This window comes from Struthio camelus, chromosome 15, assembly GCF_040807025.1.
Source record: "Struthio camelus isolate bStrCam1 chromosome 15, bStrCam1.hap1, whole genome shotgun sequence".
Lineage (NCBI taxonomy): Eukaryota > Metazoa > Chordata > Aves > Struthioniformes > Struthionidae > Struthio > Struthio camelus.
In genome coordinates, this window is record NC_090956.1 from 735,828 (window position 1) to 744,758 (window position 8,931).

Consider the following 8,931-nt stretch of genomic DNA (forward strand, 5'->3'; position numbering starts at 1 on the left):
TGAGGACCACAGCACTGCTGGTCACAGTGATGAGGATTTCCAGCACAGCCAGGAGACCACCTGGGCTCTCCACCTCTCCGTCGGAGCAACTTGACTGACTGCTGGTGCCAGGTCACTCGATGCTGGAAGAGGTCTCTGGCCACCACATCGCTGGGGCGAACCCTGAGCGGGGAGGGAGTGGAAGGTATCTGCCAAGGAGCGCAGCGCCCAGGACCTTGGCTACAGCTCAGCTGCAACACTACCTGCTGCCAGATTTGCATCAGGAGGCTGGATTAGAAGCATTTTGCCAATACACACTGTGATTTTTTAAATTACCAGACGTATGGCCTGCTCCAGGAGAAAAATACATTGGCGAGGGGGTTTGGCCACCCAAGATGTCTGCTGCGCCACTATGCTGCAGCTTCCCGTAACGTCACCCCCTCGGATCCAGGATGCTGCTTGAACTTGCTCATAGGCCAGCTTGTTTACGGTAAGATATCAGCACAGTCATGCCAGCTTCCCAAATCTGCCTCAGGTAGCTTGGCACACACCGCTCCGAGGTGCTTGGGACCATGTTACCATAGCAATCAGATGAGCTGCCTGCAGAGGCAGTGGCCAGCCTAGCCTCTGTGGGAGCGTGTCCAAGGGGACGCAGCTCTCCCATAGTCCTAGCCCCGGGAGCTTTGCCAGCAGAGATGCTCTCCCTCTCCATTGCATACTGATGCTTGGGCCATGGAGAAAAACACTGCCTCCTCATTCACTTCATCCCTCTCTGCAGAAGACCTTCTGGTGGCCAGCAACACCACTAGCATTTAAGCTGTTCAGTTTGAGCTGACAAACTTGTACCAGTATTAGAACCTGGTTCTACACCAGAACTTGTGATTCTCCCCCTGCTCCATGGCTGGTTTTGCAGGAGCTCACTCCATTGGGCTTGGCTTTGCCCAGCAGAGCCCACCTCTGCATTTGTGACAGAGGGAACAGGAGGGATGGACACTCACGTGGTGGGCTTTCAGGCAACCTCAAAGAGACCTTTGTTTAGCCCCTCTGGGCTGCATGGCCAAGAGGCGAGGAGAAGTAGGAGCAGCTGGGCAGGCTGCCGGTCCTGCTGACAAGAGAATGGGGCACTGCAGAGGGATTTGCCTCATTGGTCCACTGGCAACTGGGAAGAAGACAGCCACTTGGATGGAGGTCTCAACTATGAGCCAAGGAGCTCTGCCTTGCATCCAGTTCTTTAAAAATCATAGTTTAATTCATCTCTAATTAGCTGCAGACCAGCACAGAACAGCAGAGGGCATTCAGTGCCAGAGCAGGAGCCTGTTAGCAGGTTCGCTTTTCCCTACTCCATGAGCAGACCTTCTTTACAGGACACAGGCATGTGGCATCCTCAGTCAAAGATCAGCATCCTTGGCGCTTGCTCAGAGTTGCACAGACAGCAGTCCCTGCCCACATTCGCAGCTGGGCTCGGTCTGTCCGTGGCTGGAGGGTGGATGGGAAGGGAGAGGCAGCGGGACGGGCAGGTTGCAGCGCCGGGGGGGTGTGAGCGTGTGCATGCTCGCTGCATGCTGCAGAGCCCTTGGATACGTGTGGTCACAGCTGCTGTGCTGGGTCAACAGCCCTGCTCCTGCCCCAGGGTATTTAAAAGGCGTCTCTTTAAAAGCCGTTCTGCTTCCTGCCAGCATGCGTGAGCCTGCCCCTCTCCAGCCTTCCTGGCCCCGGCGTTGCCCTGGACAAGGCTCAGCAGGAGATGCCTCTGATCTCGCAGTGAGGGACGGAGACCTCCTCGAGGCATCCACTGCTCATAGCTCTGCTCACGCTGCGTGCCGCGACCCTGCCGACCACCGGGTACTCGTGCCAGCAGGGCTCTCACGCTGCTGCGATGGCACGAGGTTGTCCCCACTGAGCAGAAATCAGCGTTTACAATACCCAGCAGTGAGGCTACCCTGGGACTTGCCCACGATCTGCTGCACTTTGCTGGCAGGAGCAACGCTCAGGGTGAATCTTTGTAATCGTCCCTGTTCCTACTCAGACTTCCCTTTCTCCTGCTCCATTCCTCCCCCTTTCCTTACTTGCCACTCAGCAAAGGTCTGATAATTTCAGTAGTTTAATCTCCACTCATTAGATGGGTCCTCCACCTCCCTCATCATTTCTGTAGCTCTTCCCTGAGCTGCCTAATTTATCATTCTCTGCCTGGTAACGAGGCACCCAGTGTGCTCCTGGTAAGATTTATTCTTTAGAAACACCCATGCCACCTACTACGCAGGCCTCTGCTCTCTTGCTTAGGGACTCTTTTCTTGTAGGATTTTGTATGATTTTACTTGGAATTGAAATGGGATTAATAAGTGATTATTCCTTTACTGGATTTTGGTACCACCTTTGCCTTCCTTGATTCTTCTATCTTCTGTAGTCTAGAAAAAGAAACCTCTGCTGGTGTATCCCTCACCTACTGTAATGCAAATAATACCTGAATTTCAAGAGGGAAAATGAACGATGTTCCAAGCCTTATACGACCAGCTAGACACAGGGCTCTGAACAAGAGAGCAGTTAATGTAGCCTGGGATGGCATTGAGTGAAGTCTGAAGTAATTTCTTCTCTATCAGAAATGAGACATTCTTGTTCTCTTGCATTACAGTTATTGTTCAGATATTAAATTTCACAAACCTGGCTGCTGTTTTACCATTACCTGGCTAAGCAGCTGGCTGCTGCCGTGGGATCAGAGCCTCCTCCAGCCAGCAGCACCACGGGCACGGTCAGAGACATCCCGGAGAGCCTGCTGCTGAGCAGAGAGGCCGTTGCTACCCCCTCCTTCCCGGGGGCCCAGCGAGGGCGGCGGCCTTCCCAGGGCTTCACGGACGGGCCATGCCACATTGCCGCACTTGCCAAAGGTGGGCAGCGGGATGCAATCCTGAACCCCTTTTCCCCTGACGAACGACGAGCGTCCCACAGAGAGCAGAGGGAGGAGCAATTGCTAAACTTCCCAGTGGGTGTCTCTGAGAACATTTAAGCCTTGGTTAAGGGCAATAAATAAGAAAGAAAGCAGAGAGGGAAAAAAGGCTTTTCAGATAGTTTAGTTCAGAGGAGCCCCTTTGAGCCTGCAAGCGTTCAGGGCTTCTGTCTCTGAAAGGCTTCGCTGGGGACTGCAGGGCTGTCCAGGACTGGCATCCCACCGCTGCAAACGGCGGAGCACCAGAGTATCGAGGGATTAAGGAAAGGACCAGGAAGCAGCTCAGTGCTGCAGGGAGAAGTCTTGGAAAGAGGATATAGGATCTATCTTCAGTAGATCAGGTCTTCAGCAGACTGCACAAAATGGGAGCTTGTCACCCACTCTCCCACTGGCATATGATAAACTTTGCAGTTTGAGCTTGTCCCCTGCTGTGCTGGCTTAGAGCAGAGGTATTCAGCGTGTGGTTCAGTCTGGCTGTAGGTGCGATTTCTAGGCAGAGCTGGCTCATGTAAGACATCTGGCTTTATCTGGGAGCAGCGAGGTCTGGTGGTGCGCCAGCCAAGAGACGTTTATGAGCCTGTGACTCCGTGTGTCAGGACAGGGCGTTCTCCGCAGCGAAGCACACGGGCCACGTTCCCTTCTCGAGCAGTGCCGGAGAGGGAAAATAGCCCATGCGTCCCCAAATCGCCTCCCTCGAGGCTGTCAGGAACCGCAGCAGGGCGGCAGCCCTCCTCTCTGGGTCGCTGCGCTTGGACCGCGCTCTTCCCTGTCCCTCCTCCCCTTTGGCCTTCCCTGGCTCCGGTCGGAAACCAGGGCTCGGCCTCGGCGGAGCCGGACACTGGCCGTCTGCTCCGGGCAGGAGCAGGAGGCGCCGGCTGGGAGCGCACGCCGGTGCCGGTGCCGCGCCTGCCTCCGGCAGCCTTCGGCGTCTAGCCGAGATTGCCAATGTGGTCCAGTCCTGCCATCGCTCTCGCTGCCGCCGGCACCGGTTCGGTTCCCAGCTCCTCTCAGACCTGCACTCTTCATTTTGGGGTGCTCCAGGCTGGAACCAGCGACCCGGGAGGGAAAGCAGCCTCCCTGATGAGGATGAGCTGGAAGTTTTCACACGGTGTTAATCAAAACTCGTCTGCAGTGAAGATTCCCCACCCTCCTTCCCATCATACTGGTTGCAGCAAGTGTGCTGGGAACCAGGCTCTGGCGCTTGCTTTCACGTGACTTGTTTCGTTCTCCCTTTTCACGTGTCTAGCTTTTCAGCTTTCTGTCACAGCTGAGCAATATAACCAGTCCTAGCCAGGTTCTGTTTTTCTTCCATGACGTGATAAGTGACAGCTCATTAAACTTGAAAGAGTATCTAAAATATTTGGGGAGGTAAAAAGAAAAAAAAACCCACAACGCAAATGAAAGGGGGTTGGGTTTTGATATCTAGCGTTTTGTGTTTCAGAAATCCACCATGCAGCGAACTGAAAGCAAAGTGACCACCTAACCAGCTACTTAAGCGAACTTCAGATTAATCTGAGCAGAGTTCCTAAAAACTCAGACAAAAAGGTTAAATAGTCCTTGTCAGCCCATAAGCCTCTTCTATAGGGTAGAATCAACTCTAGCCCTCGTTATGGAAAACAGTCAAAATAATGCAGTGATGCTACCTCCAAGAGAAAATAGATAGTGCAAGTTATTCCATCTTCCCTTTCAGAGATAGCAGTTTAGAAAAAGCTAGGCTGTTTACAGAGAGCATTTTGCTTCCAGTACTTTCTGAAGTAAGTGAATTTTGAATTAGTTTAAATGCAGGATAAATCAGTGAAATAGGAAGATCTTTACACTCCAATAAGATGCTATTACTCATAAGTATATTGCACTGTAGCTTGTGGACTAAAACTATCAGTGCGTGACAGGACAGCAAGGGCATGAAACACAGGGGATCCATGAAAATTAGCAAAGCACCTTCCATATGAAGAGGTAATTTGGGATATTGATTTGTGATGATCGCAGTGCAATGCTGAGACAACTGCCCAGATCCTATGATCCTAGCTGCTCCAGGCAGCTGTGAAAACTCCAAAACCATTTCCAGGAACAATCTGTATTTCTTCTGATTTCACATTAGAGGCTGAAGCAGGAACAGAGAATTAAATGTTGTGTTGTTGTTAAGAACACTGTGTCCACCGTTACTTTTGTTTATCACATCCATCATACTGACAAGGAAGAACCACGGCCAGGAGCTGGGTCCCTTGCCAGGCACGCTGAAAACACTTTGGTGACAGGGTCTTTTTAATGAGTTTATAACCTAGGTTAGAATAGGATGCACAGGTTGGCAGAATACACAAAAAGGGTAGAGAGGAAGGGTGGAGCGGAGGCTTCTGCGGAGAAGGACTGTTTGAGCATCACCCACAGGATGCTTAAAGAAATAATAATTTTTCTTTTTTACATCTATGACCTCACTGATGCTTCAGAACAAAGCCCCTGGATTTTGCTGTGACTGACACATTAGAAATATCATGGAGAAAAGGTCTATCAGCAGAGGGCAAGGAAAGCTGGAACGAGAAGGGTGTGAGCATCTGCAGCTGGCCAGAGCAGAGTGGCACAGGCAAACCCTGTGCCCTGCTCCCTTTTACACAGGTCTTCCTCACCATGAGATGCCATCGGGACATGTCCTGCTTGTGGCAGCAGAGCATGGAGCTCCCCATGTCTCCAGGGACAGTTTTTATGGTATGAACATGATCAGCAACTCAGGAGGACGCCCCTGGGAGGGCTCTGAAGGTGGCCGGACATGACGTATCCTGCTACACGCAGGTGCCCTCAAGAGCACCACTGAGCAAGATGCACAGCAGAGGCTATCATTTCTGAACGTTATCCTTGGACATCTCTCCAGAGAAAGAGCCTCCTCGGGCTGCAAGTGCAGGTAGAAGCTGGTTAGGGAGGAATGGTATTTTCTCTTATGCTGAGTCTCCATCAACCACAGTCCTCACTGGTTTTGAGCATGGAAAGAAGAGGGTGACCTTCTCTTGAGCTTATATCTGGCTGTTGTGTTTCTGGGTCTGTAACAGACATGTCTGAGAAAGGAAACATAGCATAAATGAAACTGGATGCAGAGAGGCATGGAGATTCTCTCCCTGCTCCCTTGACATCTTTCACCCTACTCCTCACGAGCTGCTTGCATTTTGTGTCAAGAGGGTGATTCTGCAAATTAAATCAGTTCCTGTCTCCTCCTTGTTGGCATGGCAACCCAGGAGGATAGATGACATAGCCTTGCTACATCTCTCATGGCTCTTGTCCCATCTGCATGCCTGGCTGGAAGCACATCCCAGCTCCTGCATGCAGGTGCTCCTGCTGATCCAGGCAGATGGTGCAGAAATCCAGGACGGTGTGACTCTCTGGGCCCAGCTGCCCAACACCCAGGCTCATACTCAGTCTGGTTAAAGGGCCAAGCTCAGCTCATGAGGAGGCAGGTGCAAGCCACCATGCAGAGAGCTCGCACCTGGGCCAGCAGAGGCCCCGAGCATCCGTGAACAACCACAGCAAACGCTGCACATCAGCAGCCACCTCCACGCTCTCAGACCTCCCAAGCTTTGGCAGGGATCAGATTTTCCCTGCTGTCTCAATAAATGAATTTAAGCATTTTCCAGCTCAGCAACTAGAGCCTTTGCTAGTCTTGCATTTATGTTTGATTAATGAGATAGCCAGTAATTTCAACATCTCTTGAGGTCTCTGTCTTTCCTGAGTAATTCTGAAGTTATTGCTGTTTACATAGAAGAAAATCACATTGCCTCACAGAGAGCATTACTGTGGTGATAAGAGTGGAAACTGATCCTCCGGGAGCAGAGGTGGTGGCACTTCCAAGAGTTTCAGTGAATGCCCATGTTTTCCCAGCAGAGAAAAATACCCCTGACTTCTGTGGGCTGAGCGCTGCTCACCCAGAAATGCTGTTTTGTTTCTCCCAGGCTTGGACCCCTTCCTGTCCCATGAAACTGGAGCGCGGGAGGTAGCTTATCTCTGCTCCCTGCCCGTGAGCCACACTAACAAGCCCAGGGGGGCCAGGACTCTCATTTCCATGGTGAAAACCTCTTACTTTGGACCTGAGATTTATGGATTCCTCCAGGCTGGGGTTGGGAGGATGAATTTCCACTTGCAGACTCTGATTTTCAGACCCATTTGAGACAAATCCATTTGCAAAATTATCATGTTAAAAGGTTCTAATTATGAGGGACATGTTGGGAAGACAGCTGGGATTTGCCTTCTGTGGTTCCCACTAGGCCTGACTGGCCCTGGTTTTTCTCACATACCAGCATAAATATGGAATACTGTTACCATGTCAGAGCAATCAGGCTGTTGTCAAGACAAAACCTGACCTGGGAGGAGAATGCAGGCAATGATAATTTGAGAGATACTTATACAAAATCAGGGCCTGTTCCTAAGATGTGGGATTAGTCTTGAGGCTAAACCATACAGATTTCTGTAGGTGCAACCTTGAAGCTGCTTTGCCTTTAGCGACAGAGCGCTGTAGCAGTGCCACGCACAACATCCCATGTCAGTTGATTTTCCATGAAGAGTCTGAAGCCAGTTCAGACCCTAAGGTCTGGTTAGCAAGGGCTGTTGTTGCGCAGGCTATCTGGCTCCAGGGAGCCTCAGTCACAGTCTTTTCCGTGTGCTGCAGTAGCTGCTCTGGACGAATCCTGCATGGACAACAACCTGCAGCTCCATCCGCGGCTCAGCACGGGGGGACGGCCGCCGGCTGCGAGCCGCAGCACGGGCTGGGCCAGCCGCAGCCACCGCGGCCGCTGGGGCAGAGCGGGGACCCCCAGCTGGACAGGTCTTCTGGCAGCTCTCCCACATCCAGGGAGCTCCAGCATCTGGCTGTTGCTCCTTTTCTTCCACTGCTTGGGGAAAAACCTACCAAAAAACGCTACATCCAATGAGCCCTTGGTGTTGGGATTTAAACAAGGAGTGAGAATAGGGTCTGTATTAAGGCCCATATACGATCCGTTTGTTCTCTACATCTTTGAGTCATCCAGTTAAATCTGGTTATTAGCTTCTTTCCTAAGTGTCCTAGTCAGCCCAGCAAGCCCCAACGGTTTTATCAAACACTGGGTGACTGGGAGTGTTTTTGGCTGAAGGCAGCAGAACTTGGCTCTGTCACACAGGTGTTTCTGGTATGGAAACCCACCTCCGTCAGCAGCAGTGCACAGCACCTGGTGGACCACGGCCAGCACAGTTGGCCAGCCAGGGCCCAGTGGCGAGGCTGTAACGCGTGAGAGAAGAGATGGTAACGTCTGCACACGAATTGCTGCAAGACTCCCAGGAGCAACCTGCTCCATGCCCTGCCTTTGCTCCCCTCCAGGCTATCTCAGGACAGAGGGCTGAGCAAGGACATGAGACCGATCTCAAACCCGTGTCTCCTCCCTCACTGGGTGGATTTGAGGCCCAACTTTGCCAGCAGTGAAGGGTTTCAGGATCTCCCTCTAAAAGAGCTTTTCTCAAGCGCTCTCTTGTGGCTGTGTATGAAATAATTTCAATTTAATGAGCTCAGTTAGTGCTGATTAATTGAAAACAATTTAGCACAGGTTCCTTCCTCACTGTAAAAACATTGTGGTCTGTCCTCTCATTTCTCATGCTCTACCTCCGGGATCGTCCTCCTCCCTCCCTTCTCCCATCACGCCGCTTACACAAGTTACCCGTTCCCTACGTGTGCCGGCCTGGAGAGCCACAGCCTCAGACTCCTCAACTCCTGCGTCTTCCCCTGAGGGGGTGTACCCCCAGCTGCTCCCGGTACACGTGGCCCGTCCTCAGCAGAGAGGCTTGAGATTCCTGCTGCGATATGCAGCAGCGTTTGCTGAAAAACAGCAGCTCCCTGCGTGTCACAACACCTGCAGACACAGCACAGCTGGCGGCACCACCAGGAACGTCCACGGCGGCGCCCGGCCGCGGCCCCGCGCACGGAGCGGCAGGGTGGCGAGAGGAGCTCCCGGCTCCCGACCCGCTGCCAGCGCCTCTCGGCGCCGCATCTGTGCACGAGCTGCCCG